Source organism: Camelus ferus, chromosome 20 (assembly GCF_009834535.1).
Source record: "Camelus ferus isolate YT-003-E chromosome 20, BCGSAC_Cfer_1.0, whole genome shotgun sequence".
In the NCBI taxonomy this organism is placed as follows: Eukaryota; Metazoa; Chordata; class Mammalia; order Artiodactyla; family Camelidae; genus Camelus; species Camelus ferus.
This window is the reverse complement of record NC_045715.1, coordinates 23,392,323-23,416,271: the sequence shown is the minus strand read 5'-3', so window position 1 is coordinate 23,416,271 and position 23,949 is coordinate 23,392,323. Positions and strand designations below refer to the sequence as shown.

The 23,949-nt window shown below is 42.8% G+C and overlaps 1 protein-coding gene across 2 annotated transcripts in view; it reads left to right on the top strand.

The window, feature by feature from the left end:
* TCP11 (t-complex 11) overlaps positions 1-23,949 on the top strand; it is a 128,046-nt gene that overhangs the window by 83,293 nt on the left and 20,804 nt on the right. The window lies entirely within an intron of this gene.

Sequence of the window (23,949 nt, the reverse complement as noted above, 5' to 3'; positions counted from 1 at the left end):
CTCTCTCCACCCCATCACTCCCTAGGAATGCCAACTCACTCCAACAGCAGTCTGAGTAAGACATAATTAGGGAGAGCGATCTGCTGCCAGAGAGCTGCACACTGAGATTCCAAGGCTGAAAAGAAAGAGCAGATCTACGTGCCTACCTGCCCTGACCTTATGTCCTGCTCTGGGTATCGGCTGGCATTTAGGGCTGGGGAAGCACTTCTCCAGCCCTCCACTGCAAAGCAGCCTTCCCAGAGACCAGGAAGGGGGACCTGTAAGACAGGATCCCTTCCTCAGATGTTCTGAAAGCTCGAGGGGCACCTGGAGAGCCAGAGGACAGACTGGATGCCTCGGGACATGCTGACAGACCTCCCCCATTATTAGGGGGCCACCCATCAGTCCAGAGTTTCCATGGGGTGCTCCAGAGGCCTCCAATCTATGTTTGGAAGTCTGGGCAGGAAGCCCAGTGGCAAGTCCACTCTTTGCCAGAGTAGCTTTCCTTTCTCGCCAGGTGAGGGAGGGTGGGGACCTGGCCTCACTGGTTGAATCAGCCCTGAGGGTGGTTGGGAGTGACAGGTATCCCAGTGATGGGGGTGGTGGTGACTGCAGTGACAGTGATGACAGCAGCCAGCCCTACTGAATGCCTGTCAGGTGCTGTTCTAAGCACTTATTTAATCCTCACAACCACCTCGTGAGACTGATTCTGGTCTTACCCTGTTTATTTTCCAAGTGATCTTAAAGCCATTTCCAGGGCAGTATGCTCCCACAGAAGTGCCCGCCCTGTGTGGCCCTGGGCAGGTCACTTCGCCTGTCAGCAAGACACCCGCCCTGACAGAGCAACATGCTTTGAAGAGCCTGTGGGTATTAACCAGGCTTACGCTGTTACTCCTCCCACCTCAGTGGGCCTGGCTTGCATGCAGAGCCAGCGCCCCTTTCAGTGTTTCCAGGGAGGGAGCCTGACTCTTCCGTACCCACGTTGTCCTCTCTGCTTCTCTCTCTGTTCTCACTCTCATTTAGTATGGCCAGAGGAGGCCTGGCCAGTGGACAAGGCTCCCAGCACTGGTTCTGTGACTCACCAGCTGTGTGACCTCAGGCAAGTCACTTCCCCTCTCTGGGCCTCAGTTTCCTCATCTGTAAAACAAGAGAGTAAGAGTGAACTATGCCTCTGAGTGCTAACGTCCCAATGTCCTGTGATCAAAGGCCAGCAGAAGGGCTGGAGGACCCAGACGGGAAAGCTCAGGCCAGCTCTCCCCTCCTGCTGAGAGGAGGCCCCTGGCCCTGGAAGCTGCTTTATCAGAACGTGTTCCAGCTCACTTAGATTACACTTCACTCCACTGAACTTCAAAAGGGGCACAAGAGTGCCTCTGTAGACAATTGCCGGCGGAACGTCAACACGGCGGTCAGGCTTGAAGGGGTCACCTCACTGGGCATCTGGGCAGGCTTTTATGGACCCTCAAAGGGAGAAAAAAAAAGAGGGGGCAGGCTGGAGCCTCACATGATTGAGCCTTTGTGGGTTTTCACATGGTTCTCATCTTCTTCTGGTCTCCAAATCTCAGATCCAAAAAGAGAGTCCTGATGAGCCAGAAGGATAGGCCGCCTTTCATAGCTCTGAGGAGCTGCAGGCCTCGTGCTTAGAGGGAGGGAACAAAGCAAATTTATGAGGGTGACAGCTTATGAGTGAACCATTTTAGCAGCTTTATGTATGAAAAGGGACATGGGTATTAGTTACTGATAAAAGGTAATTGTGTGCTGTGGCTTCCAGAGAACCAAAAGCCTTGGTGCTGCATTTAGAGAAATACAGTATGAAGTTGAAGAAACGCAAGAATATTGTTACCATTTAGAAGTGCTTACTGTGCTAGGCACTGGACCTAGCCAGTTATGTGGATTATCTCATCTGAGCCTCACAATACCCAATGAAGTAAGTACTATCATGATTTTCCTATATTTCCAGTGAGCAAACTAAGGTTCAGAGAGGTTAAGTGACTTACCCAAGGTCACACAGCTGATAAAAGGCAGAAGTGGGCTTCAACCTTGGGTCTCTCCACCTCTGCCACCAAAACAATATCATATGAGGAACAATCAAAAAAGCAGTGATTGTTGAGTCTTCAACTATTTTAGGGATATGTGGGGAAGGGGGATCAGACTTGCCCTGCATTGGGTCATTGGGAGGAACTAAGAGTGAACAGAAACCATTTTCTACTCAATGCAAAGCACACATTTTCAGCAGCCAGTTGTCTGAAGACAGCAGGCAACCTCGGGAGTAGTGATTTCTTTGACACTGGAGGTGTGTATGCATAACCACCTTGCAGGGAGGCAGGCAAGTGGATTCAATAGGCAGTTGAATGAAGGCTGCTACTAATCCTGAGATTTCCGGAGATTCAAAGGCTGAGGGACAGAGTCAAGCAGACACATCTTGGTCTCTGGCATCCACCAAGTCTCATCATATAAAGGGTTTCTCCAGATGTTACTGGAGGTGCCTGTTCTGGGCAGCCTTAGGCTAAGTGGAAAATGAACTTGGCTTGAAAGAACACTGACCTCAGAGTCAGAAGACTTGTTTTTTTGGTTTTTTTTTTTTTTAAACATTTTTTTTATTGAGTTATAGTCATTTTACAATGTTGTGTCAAATTCCAGTGTAGAGCACAATTTTTCAGTTATACATGAACATACATATATTCATTGTCACTTTTTTTTCACTGTGAGCTACCACAAGATCTTGTATATATTTCCCTGCGCTATACAGTATAATCTTGTTTATCTGTTCTACATATCCCTGTCAGTATCTACAAATTTTGAACTCCCAGCCTGTCCCTTCCCACCCCCCACCCCCTTGGCAACCACAAGTTTGTATTCTGTATCTATGAGTCTGTTTCTGTATTGTATTTGTGTTCTTTTTTCTTTAGATTCCACATATGAGCGATCTCATATGGTATTTTTCTTTCTCTTTCTGGCTTGCTTCACTTAGAATGACATTCTCCAGGGACATCCATGTTGCTACAAATGGCGTTATGTTGTCTTTTTTATGGCTGAATAGTATTCCATTGTATAAATATACTACATCCAGAAGACCTGGTCTTTTGACTTCAACTTTGAGCTCTGTGCCCTTGGGCAAGTCACTTGACTTCTCTGGACCTGTTTTTTCATTGATAAAAATGAGCTTGAATTGGATGAGTTCTGTGGTTCTGTCTATAAACAGACATTACAGGTGAACTTGGGATGACACAAACTCTGTGTCTCAGAGGTAAGTGTTGGGGAAACAGCAATAGAAGGTAGACCGAGGATGGCCCAAGGGCAGAGTTCTGAGGAGAGGAGGTCCTGTTAATGCAGTGGGTTGAAGTGGTCCTGGCTTGGAGGTGGGGACCCGGGAGCTGGGCTGGTGGCCCAAACTTGAAGTCAGTTCTTGCATTTCTGTCATGGAGGAGGTGGCAGAAATGCACTCAGCAGACTAAACAAACACACCAAAGTGGGTTGTTGGTGGAGGCGTGTGTTTTGTCTGCTGAGCCTGACGCCACTGGTCACAGAGCGTCAGACAGTCTCGGGGAGGCCCTGGGTAAGAGGAGGGGGAGCAGGCATGCAGCTCCCAAAGGGCTGTCTGTGCTTTGCTGGTAACACCCTGACGGTTTTGTTAGCAAGATGAGGTGTAACTCACCCAGGTTTTGAACTGAGACAAACCTGGGTTTGAATCCCAACTCTGCCACTCACTAGCTGGGTGAATTGGGGCCAGGATGTCCATCTATCATTTATTATCCAAACAGAGTCACTTTTGATAGTGGAGGGGAACACTGATATTAATTATGCTGGGACAACAGCATGAACAGAGATTATTTGGAGCAAAAATCAGACCTAGGTCACCCTGCTTAACTTAACGCACGCCTGTATCTGCGTTGAGAAGATGGGCACGTGATACTAAGTTGCAGCAAATGGACACATCCTTGAGTGGGTGCTCCGTGAGCAAAAGTTCCACGCCATCCTTTCCCTCTTCCCACATTTGGTATGTCTAAAAAGGGGTCCCAGAGAAGCTGCACTAGGGCCTCCTTCAAATCTGTGTGTTTTCCTGGAGGGCCTGAGCCCAAAGCCAGCTAGGACTTGGGCCTCCCTTTGGGATCTGTTTGCCTTTTCATAAACACAGACACAGGGTTTTTCTTGGCTGGGCCCCTCTGCTCACAGCTCAGGGATTGTACCTTGAAGCATTCGCTCCCAAGTGATTTGAATCAGGATCTACCAGGAAGTTTGTTTTCCAAGGCCTTAGTCAACATGTGGGTGTGGAAACACCAACCAATTTCAATGTAGAGTCAACTCCTCTTTAAATAGGGACTTTCACATTAGTCAGGCTTTTCAAAACAACATCATGTTTAAAGAAAATTTCATTTCCACCTTTCCATCACCAGCAGCAGTTGCTGAAGACATTTCTGTTCCAACCAGAGGCTTCCCTAACCCATGTCGCAGCTGGTTCCCTTACTATGTCAGAGCCTGGGCTGTGATGTCACATGCCAGGGGCTTGAAATCATTCTGACATGGGCCTTGGTTTCCCCTTTTCATGTGGACTCAAAGGACTGCTTGGCCCAGAGTCTTATTTTGCTTCATTCTGATTCTTTGGTTTGTTGATGGTCTGGAATAACAGCAATACAGCCTACACCTTCTAAGATCTGTCTCCCTTAAGCCATGGCACCATTCCAGGAGTTCCCGTATTTCAGCGTTCAAAGCTCATGACTCAGACTGCTTTTGAGGTACCAGGATATGGTATGAAATACTTTTGACAAAGTATCATGGGTCCCAAATGTGGTCACTCTGAGCAGGCTTGGTCATACACCTTACCGAAACCTGCAGGTTGGCTGGGTGCACACACGCCTGGCATCTTCCCATAGCTCTGGGCCCCTGTCGATGTCTATTCTGAGACCTTCCTTCCTGGATCCTACATTCCCGGGGCCTGTCCCATATCACATCCCCATGGAGCATCTCTTTGCTGGCTTAGCAAATCAGGCAAAGTCTGAGAACTCCCCAACCTCTTTGTTGCATACTTATGGTGAGTCCAGCGTTCTGCTAAGTGTAACACACAGGATTTCAATTCATGAGCAATGGTCTAGCTAGTGTTCAGAACTTAAGTCTTGTGTAAGCTACCAAGTAACCCCTCTATGCCTCAGTTTTGTCCCTTGTAGGATCTAGGGGATGACAGCAGGAGCTCCTCGCTCCCCGGACTGGTGTGAGAGTTTAGTGAATTCGTGAGTATAAAGTGCCTAGAGCCTGTCTGACATTTAGCAAGGGCTCACTTGCTGTTGGCCATTTTTATGATAAGTCCTCACCACAGCCCTATGAGAGGGGGACTCTGACTGTCCCCATTGGCAAAGGAGGAACTGAGATTTGGAAAGGTTAAGTAATTTGCCCAAGCCATGTGCTAGAATGATGGGCAATAAGCATGCTTTGGGAAGTCTGGAATCCTGCTGTCTGTGACATGAGAGTCTGGGTTCAATCCCAATTCAGTTGCTTTTGCATATATTTATAGACACCAATGTGCCAGGCCCTGTGCCAGGAAGCAGGGAGCCAGCAAGGAGCTCCACCCAGTTTTCAGCCCAGCCAGGCTGGGCCGGCTCTGGACTAGGCCCAGTTAATCTCCAGCCATCCCCTCTGGCTTCACCTGGCTCATTAAAACCAGACACGTTATGAGTTTCCTTAGCATCTGCAGAGAGCGTCTTTCATCTTCAAAGGCTTGCCGAAGCACCAACCAATTAATCCTTACAACACCCTCATCTCGTAGACAAATATTTATCCTCACTTCATACCCAGGAAAACTAAGGCGCAGAGAGGAGAACAGACTGGGAGGGAGGAGGAAGAGTGAGTGGCAGAGCTCACAATTCCGGAGCCCCAGACCCTGCTGGCTGCCCAGTCCATCTGGAGGCTGCAGGGAAATTCTTCCCGTAATAACCCCCACCTTTTTTTTTTTTTTTTTTAAATGGAAGCAGAACCTTCTACAAGTTCAGAAGAATTAGATTTCTTTAATAGTAACCTGCAGGAAATACATTAAAAACACATTCTATCAGTTACAAATCTTAATGTCACCAGCCAAGGATGAGGGAATTAATGCCGGGCCCAAAAATACATATAGTCAGCAACTCCAGGGCAAGGGCAGAGACGATTTATAGAGTGCGAGGTCTGGATGTCTGGAGCAGGCAGGCTGAGCTCAGCGGTGAAATTGAAACAGGGCTGTTTTCAGATGGGGCGGAGTGGGGGGAGGCGGCTCAGGGCAGCTTTGATTCAATCATTGTTCCCCATTTCTTCTCATTGTAAAAAAAGAAAAAAAAATTAATGCTATAAAGGCCAGATTCTGATCTGTCATGAGCAAACTGCTTTCATTAACAGTAAGCTCCTGTTCAGGGTACTTTTAAAGAATCAACCTCCCAAAAGTAAGTGCTCCCACCAGAGCAATCCCATCCCTGACTATCTCCCCTGTGTACCTGGGTCAAACAAAGGGAAATCCAAGCAGTGGTTCAGCTGGAGAATCTGTACAATGAAGACAAAACGTGTGTGTAATTAATGTGGTTGTACTTCCATTAGTGGCAGGTATTTTTCTTTACCTTTATATTGTAAAATAAAATGCAGTATAGAAAACCGCACTGAAAAGAAGTGTAGCTTGGTAAACTGTGATAAGGGAAACCACGCAGGTCTTTTAAATTGTTTTAATTTTTGGACTCAGCGCTCCATTTTGCCAAACTTGCATCTAACACAGCCATGGAAAAGTTTTCAGTCTCAGGGGTATAATGCACTCATTTTAGGAAGGAAAGTGACCTAAAGAAGTATGTACAGCACTCAGCTGTTCGTTTCGGGCTGCCACATTCCCAGCCATGTGCTTGCTGCTCACAGAGAAAGGGTAGAGGATTCGGTGGGTACTAGGGACTGAATCTCACAGCAGAGATGGACGTGGTCCCCAGCATGTTCCCACCATCGACCTCTTGTTGAAAACCACACAGCATCCCCTGTGGGGCTGGATGAGTTACTGGGCAAGTCTCTGTGCCCTTTTCACCTGGAGGAAAATATGAGAAGGCATTGCATCACACCCCTTTCCCTTTATTTTATTTTTTGTGGGGAGAGGTAATTAGGTTTATTTATTTTTAATGGAGGTACTGGGGATTGAACCCCAGACCTTGTCCATGCTAGGTATGCACTCTACCACCTTCCTTACAGGTGAGGAAACTGAGGCCACAGTTCTGATCTGAGGTTAATAAATAGCAGAGCCAGGATTGAGAGCTGGGTGGTAAGACTCCCCATCCAGTGCTCCTCTGCCACACAGCTGTGCCTCTTCCCATGATATGCCACACTGGGTCAACAGCTGCTTGTCAGGAACTGGTAACCCCACTTTCTAACAAGCCTGAGTACCCAGTAGGATGACTGACCATCCCAATCCCAGGGTTGGCCACCCAAGACTTTCCGTGCTAAACCTGGGACAGTTCCAGGCACACCAGCTGTGTGACAAGCTGGTCACCTGGGCTATGTCCATGCAACTGACACCCATCATCCTGACTGGGCACTCAACACGTGGCAGAGAATCAGACGTTAGAGAGGAGGATGGGATTTCTTATGCTGAATGAGTTGACTCAGAGGACAATTATCCAAATAATTGAGATCTTTTTTAAAGTTACTGAAGGAATTAGAGGGGTTTGTCCTGAATTATAATGGCTAACAGTTTGAGCATACATTCTAACTTTAATGCACTTTCACATTCCAAATCTTAATTATTTGGGCCCTTAAGGCAAGGCTGTCTGATTAAAATCATTTTTATGAAAGGAGACTGAGGCACAGAGCTGGCCCAGTGACTTAGGCCAGTGCACCTAGCTGTGAGTGATGGCTCTTGAAAAAGCCCCTATTTTCTGACCCTTGGGCAAAGCTCTTCACCGCCACCTTTCTGGTCAGGAACCATGGCTAGGGGCCAGATCTCGACTTCTCTCTTTATTTAATTGTTGGGAAGCAAGAAACCAGAAACTGGGGGTTTCTAAATTCAATTCCAAGGGCCTTGGATTAACACCAAAATAATTCCCTTACTGGAGACTGGCTATTAGAAAAGAAACTTAGTGGGGCCGAAGAATGATCTTGGTTTGATCAGGTGAGGCTATTTGTTTACCTTTACCTTCCATAATCTGGAGTTCCTTCTGAGACAGAGTCAGGACTCTCCCTCCCCAAATGCCATTCAGACTGCCCCCAGCCCTAACACTGCTTTCCACTCATGCTGGAGCCGCGGACTCTGGACTTCTGAAATTAGAACTGGGGGTGAAATGCTTAGCTGAGCTTTGCCTTTCAATGCCTGTCTTCTCTCTTGGGTTTTAACTGCTTTTTCTGGCCTCAGGGAATCCCTTGGAAGTTAATAAAACTTACTACATCAAAGGGCTCTACAACCATTACCCTATTAAAACCTCACAGCACTCCTGCAGTACGTAAGCATTATTAACCCCATTTTACAGATAGGGAAACTGAGGTTAATTGGTTTGCCTCCGGCTACTGAGGAAGTGAGTGTCCTAGCTGGCATTAGAACTGCGGGGGGTGGTTGTTCCAATCACCCAAAGGGTGGTGGTTTCCACCAAAATCCGTTTTTCAAAGTGCCTGGATTTGTAAAGATTTCTTTTTCCTTCAGAAAACTGATTCCTCACCAGAAGTACTGAGGATGAGGAATTAATCCTAAAGCTGGCTTGTCAGAAAGCAGCAGCTCCTGCCTTCGGCCAGGAGAGGAGGTGCCATAAAAATAGATGAAAGCTAAGAGTTCAGTGCAGTAATTTAGGAAACAATTTGGGCCTTTCAGAAATTAATGTTATTTAAAGATGCAGATTCATCCACCCCAGGGGCCTCCTGGGAGTGCTTCCTGAACCATCTGGTTCAATCACCTCATTTTCTTTCCCCTAATCCTCCTGGCTCTTGTGTGCATATGAACAGCGAACAGTGAAGGTTCCTGGGGAACTTGCAGCATGAATAAAAAGCAAAGACCTTTCTCTTTCACCAGCCACCTCTCCTCTTTTCTAAACAGCATTAAATTCCTAATCCTGTTTATTCTTAGTGGGGGCATAAAATTCATGTTCCAACAGACAATAAGGAGATCTGTGGAGGCTTATGTCCCAGGGCTTCTGTCCTCCTGGTTTGGGTCCAGCCAAGATGGTTGGGATATCTTTACCCCATTCTCTGAGAGGACCTACAAAACCTGGTGGTGTTTGGGAATAAATTTGCCCAGGCCTGCTGAAGGAGGAAGCCAAAAAAATTTTCTTTTGGTCTGGTTAAAGCTATCCATGAACCACAGGGAAGATTTCAAAGGCTCAGGTAAGTGTTTTCAAAAGGAGGGTTTCAGCACAGTCCCAACTGTGTAAGTCCCGCTTCTTGCTGTTCAAGTCCAATTATAATCCACAAAGGCAGGATGCTGTGTTTACATAAATAATTACCAGATTTCGGATAGCCAGACGTGTTGCAGCACACAGAAGGCAAGCCCATAAATTACATTTGGGGAATTAAGGGTCAGATTGATCTTATCTCTCTAAATCCGGCCAAATTCCAGCAAGCTCAAGGGACATCCGGTTGACTGAGCCTCAGGAGGCCTGGGCCCCAGAAACCAGTGATCCTGAGGATGGCGCTACCCAACCCCCCTCCACACCTCCCTTTCTGCTTCTCCCTGCTCCAGTTTGCTGGCTGGCTCAGAGAGCTGGGGGTGGCAGGAGAGAACTGTCCCAACTTGCTCTTTGCCCAACCTGCAAGGAAGGAAGGCAGGAGAGGCATGTAGGCAACTCACTTCTATCCTCTCTTTTTCCTCCTGGACCACACAGGATCTTGCTTCTGAAACAACAGCAGTGATGTAGGAGTAGTGATGGGAGACATCAAAGCAATGAGACTAACAGGACCGGGCCTCTGCTGGAGATTTCCCTCCTGCACAGGCCAAACCTCCATGTTGTCACTCATTCAACAGAAACATATTCAGGACCCACCGCATCCCCAGTGCCACGGCACAGCACAGTGGATGAGGAGGGCTCAGGCTGTGGAACCGCAGTGCTCAATTTGAACCCTGGCTCTGCTGGGCACCCTGGGCAAGTGACCTAACTCTCCTGGCTCTGCTTGCTCATCTGGCAAGTGGGATAATGACAGCACCACTCCCTAAGAGTGAGGTGAGGATTAATGAAGTCATTCATAAAGAGCTCTTAGAACAAGGCCTGACACATAGTATGTTGATTATTGCTGTTATTATTATTACTATGACTGTGTGAGGCACATGTGGGCCTCTGTGCTAAACGTGGTTACAAGCTGGTTGAGACAGAATTCCCACATTTAACACAAAGGGTGTGACAAGGCAGTGTGGTTGATTAAGTACCAAGTGAATGGAAAAGACAAGTTCTAAGAAGCAGGCAAAAGGGTGAGATCGCTATGGCGAGAGAAGGCTTCTCGGAGGAAGGAAGGCTGAGGCTGGGCTTGGAGGGTGTGCAAGATCTGGCGGGACCAGTGAAGGGCATAACAGATGTGGGGAGAGCACGAGACGGGGTTCGAGAGTCCCAAGAATCCACAAGAATTAAGCTAGTCAGAGTATTATGCAAGTCTGATGCTTCTAAGAGTATAAACCAAACCTCTTCAATTAAGATTCCCAAATCCAAACGTTAGCCTCTCTTATACAGAAAGACGTCCTGATTTGTGTTAACTTCATCTGACAAAACAGCGTGAGCAAGCGGGGCAGCAGAGCACATTGCGAAGAGACCAGAATAGGCTGGATAAATAGAGCCTTAATTTACCAAATGGGGAGAAGAGGCATATTGATAGAGATGTTATTGAAATAACCTAATAGTGTTTGGTGAAGTAGAAAGTATTCTACCCAAAGAGTGTTCTATTCATTCAATCATTTTAAAAAATATTGAGTGTTTACTATATGCCAGGCATTCACGGAGACTCTAGTAACATGGTGTCTGCTATAGATGTATTGATCTCATATTTTTCATCTTCTGTAAGTTATAAAACAATTTAAAATCAATTTAAAAAGCAGATGCACATGAAGCAAGCATTTCAAGAACATTTCTATATTGTGCGTTTCTACAAAATTTTTAATCTGCCTCCATGCAATTTCATAAATGAATCTAGTCTTCATTTGAGTAAGAATGACAATGATTTTTTATTGAACATTTAAAATTTAACCCAATCACTGACAGTTGAATTTCTAACCAAACTTTTGCTTGGATATCACTACTTACAAACGATAAGGAAGAATTTGAAGAGAAAGAAAGACTTTCTCTTCCAGCCAAAGAGTAATAGGGACTGGATATACTCTCCCACCTGAAACAACCAAAAAGACACACAGACAAAAATACATGAAACAATGGTTTTCAGGCCATTTCAGACAATGAAGGATGGTTACTGAGAGACAGGAAAAAAAACAAGGTAAGCCCTACAATTGCCCAAGCTTACTGCCTTATGAGGGTGTCCAGGCTGCCGCACTGGAAGGAAAAACCCAGGCAGAGCTCAGCCAACTCTCTGAGTTGAGAATTCTCTGCCTGAGGACAGTGATAAAAGTCTGGGGAGGCTAAGGTGGCCAGAATTTGCAGGACTGGAGAGGAGAGAGCTGCACAGAGAACTGGAGATCTACAGAGGGTCTCCCTCAAGTATTCAGGATGACTGACCCATGGAGGTGAGGAAACTATCCAAAGCTGGGGAAAGAAGCACCTGAAAGGATTAGGAAAAAGCGCTAGTGTTCACATAGAGCTGGGAACAGTGTCTATTCCCACCAGCCAGACTGGAAAACTTCCTAAGTCATGGGGCATTGGGTAGAAATTCAAAAAGGTATTACCTTAGTAATGAGGAATCATTAACCCTACACTAAATATGGCTCTGGTCCTACCTAACAGCTCTTAAAAGTAAGACCAAAAGGATCAAACTGTTTCCAAGTAATCTAACTAGCTTCCATAACAAAGCTCAAGAACATTTATAGAAATACCAAAACATCCGGCACCCAACAAGGTAAAATTCACAATGTCTGGCGTGTAAACAAAGATTATCAGGTATGCAAAATATGACCTATAATGAGGAGAAAAATCAATCAATCAAAATTGACCCAGAACTAACACAGATGTTGCAATTAGTGGCCAAGGATGTTAAACCAGCTATTATAACTGCATTCCACATGTTCACAAATATGTATGTTATAAAAAAGATGTAAACCAAACTTTGAGAGATGAAAACTAAATGAGTGAGATGAAAGTCACACTGGCTAGGGTTAACAGCAGATTAGACATTGCAGAAGAAAATTTTAGTAAACAGGAAGACATAACGATAGAAATTATTCAAAATAAAGCATACAGAAAAAAAAAGGTTAAGAAATGAAAAGAGCATCAGTGCACTATTAGACAATGTCCGGCAACCTAATGTATATAACTGGAGTCGCTGGAAAAAAGGCTGGAGGACAGACGATTTACTTTCTAAGTTTGCTGAAAACTGTAAATTCACAGACCCAGGAAGCTCAATGAGCCCCAAGCACAAGAAACCTGTAAGAGAACTATGCCAACGGACGTGTGATCCAGACGCTCAACACCTGTGCTAAAGAGAACACCTCAGAAGCAGCCAGAGGGAAAAAAGACACATCATATACAGAAAAACAAATGTAAGGACAGCGGCAGGTTTCTCACTGGAAACAGTGCAAGGGAGAAGACAGTGGAGCAAAATATTTTAAGTCCTGAAAGGAAAAAATCTAAATCCTCTACTCAGAAAAAAGTCTCCAGAAATGAAGGTACAATGCAGGTCTTTTTGCACATACAAAAGCTGACAGAATGCATCGCCCACAGAAGTGCACTGTAAGAAATGTTAAAGGAAGTCCTTCAGGCAGAAGGAAAATGATACCAGGTGGAGACATGGACCTGCCCAAAGGAATGAAGAGCCCTGGAAAAGGGAAGCACATGGGTAATAACAAGTATTTTTTAAAACTCTGTATATTTCTTTAACGATAACTGATTGCTTAAACAAACAAACAAAAACATTTATAATGTATTGTGTGGTTTATTACATATGTGTAAGTAAAAAGTATGACAATAAGAGTTTAAAGGCCAGAAGGGGAGAAATAGACATATTCTATAGTAAGGTTCTTTTATGTGAAATGGTATATCAATTAAAGGCAGACTGTGTTAAGATATATATACCATAAACCTTAAAGCAACCACTAAAATAACAAAATGAAGAATTAAAGCTGCTAAACCAACAAATGAAATAAAGTGGAATCATTAGAAAATACTCAATTAATCCAAAAGAATGCATAAGAGAAAAAAAAAAACAAAAAAGAAATGGAACAAATGTAAAACAATAGGAAAATGACAGACTTAAACTTAACTTTATAAATAATCACATTAAAAGTAAATGGTCTATACTGTATGATTTCACTTATATGAGGGAACTAGAGTAGCCAAACTCATAGAAATAGAAAGTAAGATAAACAAGTTCATACTGTATAGCACAGGGAACTATATTCAATATCTTATAGTAACTTAAGGTGAAAAAGGATATGAAAATGAATATACGTATGTTCATATATGACTGAAGCTTTATGCTGTACACCAGAAATTGACACAAAATTGTTAACTGACTATACTTCAGTAAAAAAAAAAAAAATATATATATATATATATATGTGTGTGTATATATATATGTGTATATATATATATATATATATATATATATATACACACACAAAAAAAAAAAAAGAAAAGAAAAGAAAAGAAACAAAGTAGAATTGTGGTTGCCAGGGGATTGGGGAGGGGGAAATGAGTAGTTATTTTTTATGGGTATAGAGTTTCAGTTTTGCAAGGTGAGAAATTCCTGGAGATAGTTTGCACAACAATGTGAATATACTTAACGCTACTAAACTGTATACTTAAATTGGTTAAGATGGTAATTTTTATGTTATGTATATTTTATCACAATTAAAACCAAACCAAAATATTCACATATTTCTTTGAGGTTAAAAAAAAAAAGTAAATGGTCTAAATGCTCTAATTAAATAGCAGATATTGTTAGATTGGATAAAAAAGGAAGACCAAATTATATGGTACATATAAGAAACACACTTTAAAGACGCAGATGTCTCAGAAAGTAAAAGAGTGGAAAAAGATAGACCATGCTAACACTAATCAAAAGAAAGATGGACCTGGTGTTGTGATGTACATCATGGTGACCACAATGAATAATACTGCATATTGGAAAGTTGCTAAGAGAGTCAATCTTTAAAGTTCTTATCACAAGAAAGAAAATTTGTAACTATGTGTGGTAATGGATGTTACCTAGACTTATTGTGGTGATCATTTTGCAATATATATGTATATCAAATCAATATGTTGTACACCTGAAACTAATATAATGTTATGTGTCAATTATATCTCAAAAAAGATGTCTATGACTTGGAAAGATGTCTGATATATTATTAGATTAAAAGTAGTTGTGAGAAAAAGAAAACAAAAGAGAAACGTAGTGGTTATATTAACATCAGACAAAGTAAATTTCAGAGCAAAGAATGTTGCCAGGTGTAAAGATCATTTTATAATCATAAAGCAGGCAACTCATCAAGATGAGTTAATTTTAAAAGTTTACATACCTGATAACAGAGTTTCAAAATATGTGAAGCAAAAACTGTTAGAACTGCAAGGAGAAATAGGAGATTTCAGTGCTCTCTCTTAATAATTGATATACAAGTAGGCAGAAAATAATCAAGGGTATAGAAGACGAACACCATCAGTCAACTTGACCTGATTGACATTTACAGAACACGCCATCCAACAACAGCAGAATGCACATTCTTTTCAAATGTACATACCCAAACAGGCCATATTCTGGACAACAGAGTAAGTCTCAATTAATTTTAAAAGATTCAAGCCATAAAAAATATGTCTTCTCATCACAATGGAATTAAATTAGGTCAAAAACAGAACGATTCTTGGAAAATCTCCAAATATTTGGAAACTAGATAACATACTTCTAAATAACCCATGGGTCAAATGAAAAATACAAAAGGGAAAATAGAATGTATTCTGAATGGAATGAAATGAAAACTCAACATACCAAAATTTGTGGGCTACTACTAAATTAGTACTTAAAAGGTCCCAAATAAATATAATCTCAGCTTCCACCATAAGGAACTAGAAAAAGAAGAGCAAATGAAACCCAAAGTAAGCAGAAGAAAGGGAAGAGTAAAGATCAGAGCAGAAATTAATGAAATGGAAAACAGAAAAACAATAAAGAAAATCAATGAAGCCAAAAGGTCGTTCTTTGAGAAAATCAATATTATTGATAAACCTTTAGCCACAGGAAAAGAGAGGAGACATAGATTAACAATATCAGTAATGGAGAGGTGACCTCACTACAAATTTTACAGGTAAAAAAGGACAATAATGGGATATGACAAACAACTTTGCTGATGTCAACAGTGAACAATAAATGACATTAGATAACTTAGATGCAATGGATAAATTCCTATGGACAAACTATCAAAACTCACTCAATAAGAAGTGGTAACCTGAATAGCCCAGTATCTGTTAAAGAAATTGGATTTGTAGCTTAAAACCTCCCCCAAAGAAAACTCCAGGCCTAGATGGGTTCACTGGTAAATTCTGCAAATATTTAAAGGAGAGAGAAAAAAAAAAAAACCAATTATATACAAACTCAGAAAACTGAAGAAGAGAAAAACTTCCCAATTCATTCTGAGGCCAGTATTACCCTGATACTAAAACCAGATAAACAAATTTATAAGAAAAGAAAACTACAGACCAATAGCCCTCATGAACATAGATGAAAAATTTCCAAACAAAATTTTAGCAAATAAAAAATCAGTGTATGAAAAGACAGAGTGCATCATGACTAAATGGGATTTATTCCAGAGAGGCAAGTTTGAATTAACATTGGTATAATTCACAATACTAACAAAGTAAGAAAGAAAAACTGTATGATCATCTCAATAGATGCATAAAACAATTTTGGCAATATGACAACATCCTTTCCTGGTTAAAAACTCCAAGCAAACTAGTAGTAGAAGGGAAGTTCCTCAGCCTGATGAATAGCATCTGTGAAAAACCTATAGCTAACATACTTAATGGTGAGATTGAACGCTTTTCCTCTAAGATGAGGAGCAAGGTAAGGGTTACCTGCTCCCACCACTTTATCCAACATTGTACGAAAGGTTTTAGCTGGTGCAATAAGGCAAGAAAAAAATAGGCATCCATACTGGAAAGGAAGAAGTAAAACTTTTAAAATTCAAGACAACATGACAGCAGAAGCGTAATCCATAAAGAAATATTGATAAATCAGACAATCAAAAGGAAAAAAAATCTCTGCTTTATTAGACACTATTAAGAGAATGAAAAGTCACAGAGAAAAATATTTGCAAAACGTATAGCTGATAAATGATCAGAATATGCAAAGAACTCTTACAGCTCAATAATAATAAAGCAATTCAGTTTTTAAAATGAGCAAGAGATTTGAAAGACACTTCATCAAAGGAGGCATCTGGGTGACAAACAAGCACAAGAAGAGATGCTCAACATTATTTAGTCATCAAGGAGAGGCAAATTAAACCACGGTGAAAAACTACTACACCCTTACCAGAATGGCTTAAAGAAAAAAAAAAAGATTGACAATACCAAGTGTTGGTAAGAATGTGGAACAACTGAAACTTCTGTACGCTGCTGGTGGATATATAAAATGAGACCACTTTGGAGAAATGTTTGGCGGTTTCTTATAAAATTAAACATACTTACCATATAATCCAGCAACTCCATTCCTAGGTATTTACCCAGGAGAAATGAAAACATATGTCCACAAAAAGACATATTAGAATATTTATAGGAGCTTTGTTCATAAAATTCCAAACTAGAAATACGCCAAATATCTATCAATAGATAAATGGATAAACAAACTGGGGTATATTCATAGAATGGACTAATACTCGGCAATAAAAAGGAAAAAACTACTGATAAATGCCACAGAATGGATGAATCACACAGACATTATGCTGAGTCATAGAAGTTATACACATAAGACTTCTGTAATGGACTGAATTGTGTCCCCAAGTTCGTACGTTGAGGCTCTAACCAATGTGACTTTATTTGCAGACAGGGCCTTTAAAGAGGTAATTAAGGTTAAATGAGGTCATAAAGGTGGTGGGGCCCTAATCCATTAGGACTGGTGTCCTTGTAATAAAAAGGAAGAGACACCAGGGATGCGCCCACACAGAGAAAGGCCGTGTAGGGACACAGAGAGAAGGTGGTCGCCCACACGTCAAAGAGAGAGGGCTCAGGAGAAACCAAACCTGTGGACACCTTGACCTTGGTCTTCCAGCCTCTAGAACTGTGAGAAAATAAGCTTCTGTTGTTTAAGCCTCCCAGTCTGTGGTATTTTATGGCAGCCCTAGCTGACTAATACAACTATATATTGTATAACTCCATTCACATGAAGTTTTAGAACAGGTGAAAATAAGCTATAATGAGAGAGAGCAGACCCCTGGTTGCCTGGGGCCTGGGACAAGGAGATGGGCATTGACTGCAAATGGGCACAAGGGAACTTTTGGGTGTGAGGGAAGCATATTCTGTTTGACTGTGGTGGTGGTTACTTGGTACGTATATTTGTCAAAACTCATAAGAATGTATGCTTAAAATTGGTGAATTTTATTCATGAAAATTATACCTCAATAAAGTTTATTTTAAAGGAAATAAAATATTTTGTAAAAAGTATACACAATTCTTGAATGCAATGTAAGGGAATTTTGAAGTCTTCCAATGCTTCCTATCTTTCATTTTGCAGTTTTGGATTTTTAGAGAGGTGTGTCCCCAGCAAAGGAAGCTGTGGGTAGTTTCAGCCCTTTATCCAAAGAAGGATACAGATGGAGCTCTTCATGCTAAAGGCCCACAGAGTTATAACCATGTATTTCCTTTAATGTGTTCAGGAAAAACAGCCAACATTAAACATTAACATTCAAAGGTATTTTGTACTTAAAAAATTCTTAATATAAAATTTGTATTTTTTAAAAAACAGAGTCCTCATTTCTATCATCATCTGATGAAGTTTTATTTAGCCTGGGGGCCTAGTCTTTCCTGGTGTCTGGTTCTCCAACTTAGACTGGATGTGACATCAAAGCCCCTCTGGGATGCTTGCCTCGCGGAGTCTGAAAATCCTCGCTGGGGGTGCTAGGAGGTCTCTGCCCTAATTAGAGGGCCAACTATTAACCTTTCTAACTACGGCAACCCTTGCTTCTTTCCTCTCCATAGAGTAAAAGAGAGGAGACTTGGATTATACAATTTTAAAACTTTTTGCCAGCTGTATTATCTTCTGAGCCTATGATGTTAGGTTCATTCATTGGTTCTCTCGGTTCTCTCACTCATTCAACTATATAATGAGTTCTCTCTCCTGCTTAATTCTATAGTCGGGGCTCGGGACACAGCAGTGAAGGAGACAGACATGGTTTATGCCTTCATGTTGCTTGTATTGGAGTTGAGAGCTGCAAGCATCCCAAGGCGAGCAGGCTTAAACGATAAGGAATGTATTGGCTCGATGCTTGGGAATCTTAGGCAGGAGGCTGGGTTTCAGGGGTTCCCTGAGACTGTGTAGTGAGGCTGGCATTAAGATGGACACTTGCCAGCCTTCCACCTGGGAAGACAAAGTCAAAATTCAGGAGAAAGACTCTTCCTGAAAGGAGTGTGATGAACTAGACTGAGGAAGAACGTTGCCAGAAGCCTCCAGCTGACCCCTCCTTGTGCCTCATTTGCCGGATTTGTGTCACGTGCTGTCTCTGAACCAGTCGCTGTAACGGAGATGGGATTCCCCTTAGACCAATTAGGCTTCTTCATGCAACTGGCTGTAGTAGGAATGAGCTGTGCATGTCTTGCAGACCAAAAACTAGGTGCCCTGCTTTATTCTAGCTGGGCTATATTAACTTGAATATTCACTTAGAAAATTTAAGCATTGGTTCAAGGCAGCTGATCATCCTTTAGCAACTTTCAGAAGCATTGACTTCGAATACTAGTTTCAACTATAAACTAATTCAAGAGAATAACCTTACACAAAACATACCAGATATGTTCAGAGGTTTCACAATACGACTCTTGAGGGACAGTTGGTAAAGACTGCTCTGAGGAGGCAACTCTAGAGCTGGCTCTGGAAGCACAGAGCTTGGCTATGAGTTCTGGGCTCTGAGACCTACTAGCTGGATAAGTCCCTTAGGCTCTTGGAGCCTCAGTTTCCTTTCCTGTAAAATGGACACTATAATACCTTCTTTGTGGGATTTGTGAGAGGACTAAATTAGATAATATATGTGACGCTCCTTAGTGTATTGCCTGACACATAGTGAGTGCTCAATATTATTATTCACATGTGCAGAGCCACTCTATTTGACAACATACTAGGTACACCTGGATAGTTCTGTTTGTTTCTGACCTGCATCTTCATCTCAAAATCCGATTTTAGGTCACAGTTGATCAAGAGTAGAAGTAGTATGTACAGGTATTTGTCTGTCCTCCACCTGCATTGCTTTTCTTGTATGCCCCAGCACCTCCACTTATCAGGAGGTGATGAGAAAGACTGGTCAAGGGCTGTGAGGTCAGACTCCCTGGGTTCAAATCCCTGTCTTACCATTTATTTACTGTGTGACCCTGGGCAGGATACTGAAGTTCTCCTCATCTGTAAAGTGGCTGTAAAAACATCTTTGTCTTAGGGTTGTTGTGAGAGTGATGGACGTCTATGTGAAGGGTTCCCTGAGGTCTTGGCACATGGTAAGAACTTGATATGTGTTGTCTGGTGTTGTTCTTACTATTTCATCTATCAGTCATGACTCCTGACACCGTTCTTGTCAGTCTGTCTCAGTCTCTCTCCTTCATTCCAGCTGCTGTTTCCATCTGCATGCTGAATATTTTCTCACAAAGATTCAACCAAACTTCATTCTCAAACTCTTAAAATACACCTAAATTGCACCCATCCATTCTCTTCTTTCCCCGAATTTCCTCCTCCACCTCCCTGGAGTCATTCTTTCAATTAATATCAGCACCTGTGGGAAACAAAGAGCTTTATTTCACGTTTCAAGAATTCCAGATATCAGAAAGCCTTGCTTTCTCCCACTTCCCACAAATTCTCATAGCTGGGGGGCACTTCACCCAGCTTAAGAAGAATGAGCCCAGAGCTGTAAGGTGACTTGCCCAGGGTCACCAGCACTTGGGCGGCAGAAGGAATTCAGGCCTCCCCTTTCACTGCTCCATGGCTCACTGTTCTCTGTGCCATAGAACCACTTCTCCCCAGTCATCCTAAGGGCCCCTGGCAGGCTCACAGTCTCAGGCTTGGGGAGGCAAGGCTAGGGGGCTCTAAGTAGTTCCTGAAACTACTGAAAATCAGATTTCATAAGCCCAGTCTCCTGTTATCCTGAATCGTGCACTGGGGAAGAGGGGAGGGCAGAGGTGGGGGGCTAGCTCTTTTGAGACTATGCAAGTATTGTGAGCAAAGTAAAACCCAAAGTGAAGGATGTGAGGCATTCTGAGTGTGCCTCTGTAGGCTGCAAATGGGTACAAGAGATATAAAGTGTGCAGGAGTGATGAGCGGTTGAGCCAGTGTTTTTCAATGTGAGAAATTCTGTAGCGTGGAATGTGAGGGTTGCCAAGGGAGCCCTCCAGTCTCTTCTTGCATTCCCATGTCTCTGAGCCCGGAAAGGTCTCAGGTACTAACTCTGCTGCTGACAGGGTTGGGGGTGGGGACGCTAATGTGGGTCACATGCAGGCTCCATGCGGGATTCAGACACCAAAACAGCCATCTCGCTCCTCATGTTCCTACTTCCTCAGACTACTGAAGTCAGAAGATTCTTGCCATTCCTGAGCTGGTAACAGAGACCCAGACCCAGTGACCTCCTTTTGTTCCTGTCGGGGGCTGCAGCCCCTCTGCAAGTTTAAACTGTTCAAATGAGCTTCGGCTTCATCTCTTAGATATGTCAGTGGAGGACAGGGGAGGGGGAAGGGAGCACTGAGAAGAGTCCACAAGGTGAAAGGGGATGGCCACAATTTCCCTGTTCTCCCACCATGCCATGGGAAGAAAAAAAGTCCCAAAGTAAAGCTGGAGTTTAAAACTGTTCTCTGTTCATAGAGACAGATAGTAGAATAGAGGTTACCATGAGCTGAGGGAGGGGGAGTTGGAGGAGAGGAGGGGGAGTTACTGTTTAATGAGCATGGAGTTTTTCTTGGGGATGATGAAAGGTTTGGGGTATAGATAATGGTGAAGGTTACACAACAGTCTGAATTTAATTTATTTGAAGCCATTGAATTGTACATTCAACAAACAGTTAAAATGATAAATATTACTCTATGTCTTCTACCACAATAAAAAAAAACTGCAATAACTTAAAAAAACAAAACAAAACCTTGTTCTCTGCATTTCTTTTGAAACTGACTTCAAATAGACTGGCCCTCAAATCTGTGCAGCTGGATTCTTTGTCAGGAGATCATTATACTTTGCTTTAGGCTGGTGATTGTAGAGAATTATGGATGACAGAAATGATTGAAACTGATTTGTGTCTCAAGTGTTTGAGATTCCTTCATCTCTACCCAATAATGTCTATTCAGGAAAACCTTGTCTTTACCAGTCAGAAAAATAAAAGAAAATGCACAGGCCACCATCTAAAGTGGGCCTGGTTTAAGAAAATCTCTTCTGTGAAATCTCAGATTTGAAGAACAAATTGGTGGCAGATGATTTGCCTTACAAAAGACTGATTCATTTAACAAAAGAGTTTACTCAAAGGTTCCTTTAAGAAGAGAGCCCCCTGGTGCATTTAATATTATTAAATTAAAAAAAAAATCATCCTGACCATTCAAGGACATTGCACTGTAAATATGTGAATGCATTGTATTGTGTTGTAAGAGTGGGAATAAAGAAGTTAGGACTCTTTGACAAATGGACCATTTTGGCCCAAATTAACACAAGGAGGAAACAAGATGAGTGTTCTTGGCTTAAAATCCTGGCGTCTTTCTGGAAAGGCTTTGGGAGTTTGTGATTTATTTAAGACCAGTTAAGCTCAAGGCCCATGATGTGTCCATTTTGAGAACTTAGGGTCGAAGTTCTAACCCTGCTCAGGCTGACCCCCATCACCTGCCCTAATCAAAAAGGCCCTCAGACGTGAGCTCAACTCTGTCCTGTGGTGGCAGAGAAATATATCTGTTGCCAGAAAGCGGATTCTCTCCGGTGATGAAGAATGATCCTTATTTATGTCTGCATAGGTACATTCTGGGACCCATAAAGGTTTAATTGTCCCTCTAACTAGTTTTTAAAAAAAACCCACAAAGAGGCTGCCAGCTTTCCCCAGAGTTTAAAACCAACTGAATGCGGTTCTGTGGAAACTGCTTTAAGTGTGTAACTCGCGCCGTGTCCTGGGGCACAAGGCACGATTGTTTTGGGGGATCGAAAGATGCAGCTCTTAGGAGGACTTTTAAAGTCAGTTTTTGTGGCTTTGGGCTGCTGCTGACCCTGGCTTGCTCTACAGAGAGAGAGAGCCTACCTCTCTCTCACCAGAAGCCTGCCTCTGCTACTCCCAGGGTGCCACTGCCCCCTACTGCCACCTTCTGGGTCAAGGGGACCCCCCCCCCCGCAGGACCCTTAACGTCCTCTCTGCTCTCTCAGAGGTTGTCTTTGCTGGTTTAAAATACTCGCAGGAAGCTAAGGGCAGAGGAGAGACAGAAAGAGAGGAAACATGTCTATGAGACAAAGAGAAAGACACTGGTACCCGAAACTGGGCCCAGAGAGACACTCCGCCTGACCCCCCAACACTGCTCAACATCCCCCCCCCCCCGATTTGTGCCTGTTTGTTCCTTCGACAATGATTGACGGGGCACCTACCATGTGAATGAAGTGCATACATTTCCTGCTCTCAGAAACCTCAGAGTCTCTCAGTGGAGTTAAACATTCAGTAAAGGTTAATCATGCAAACAAACGTATAACTGCAAACTGCAGTGACTGCTCTGAAGAAAAAGCACAGGGTGTTGGGAGAAGCTGGCGGAAGGCTGTGGAAGGTTCTGTAAGGAAGTTACGCCTTGTAAGCTTGACCTGAAGAATGACAGTGAGGTGGACGGGGTTAGAGGAAGGAGTAGCATCCCAGATGGAAAGGACAGTACCAGCAAAGACCCCACAGCAGAAAGGCGCAGGGCTGGAGAAGTAGGCAGTCAACGCTGTGCCAGCGTCTTCTTCGTCTTTTCTTTGAGCCCCCTTTCCTGAAAACATTAGGGATGGTTTCCCCACCCATTACGTTGTACTTTGAGCTTCAAAGGGCCTCGTCCAGACTGCCCCCAGGTCACCTCAACTCTTCTCACACTCCTCCTGGGTTCTGTGAAGAAAACACATTTGTCAAAAGACTAAAGCAAATAGTTTGGATGTGCGGTTCTGTACCATAAGGGAGGCTATAATGAAGTCAATCCCAGTTTACACGACTCCAAATGGTTCCATTTAAATGTCCCACCCTGTGTTTACGCGTCCCTACCGCTTTAGTTGACTGTTTATCTTCAGTATACTCTACTCTACTTGCAGTCTTGGCCTCTATGTAACTTCATCTCTTACTTTTTCCATTCTGTGGCCTATCATTTACATTTTTCTTTCGGAAATGTAAATATTTATTTACAGTATTAGCTTTGACTTTTGCTTAGCTCTACATACTATGGAGTGAATGGGCTGCGGTATGAGTTCTAGTCCTGAATTTTCTGTAAACTGATGGTGACGTTAGCCAAGTCATTGAACCTCCCTGAGCCTAAGATGGTTCTTCGTAAAATGAGTTGGTTTTCATTTTTGTTATTTTGTTTTGTTTTAGCTGGCAGATCTGTATTCAGGATTCCTCTTAATTTCTGTGGTTCTGTGCCTCTCACAGACAGCCACCTAGGAGTTCTTTTCCATCCTTCTCTGTATCCAGCCCTCTTTCAGAATGTCTTCGTGGTGGATTGACTTTCTGTATAATTTGTTCTTGTGGGGTAGCATACCCAGGATAGTATG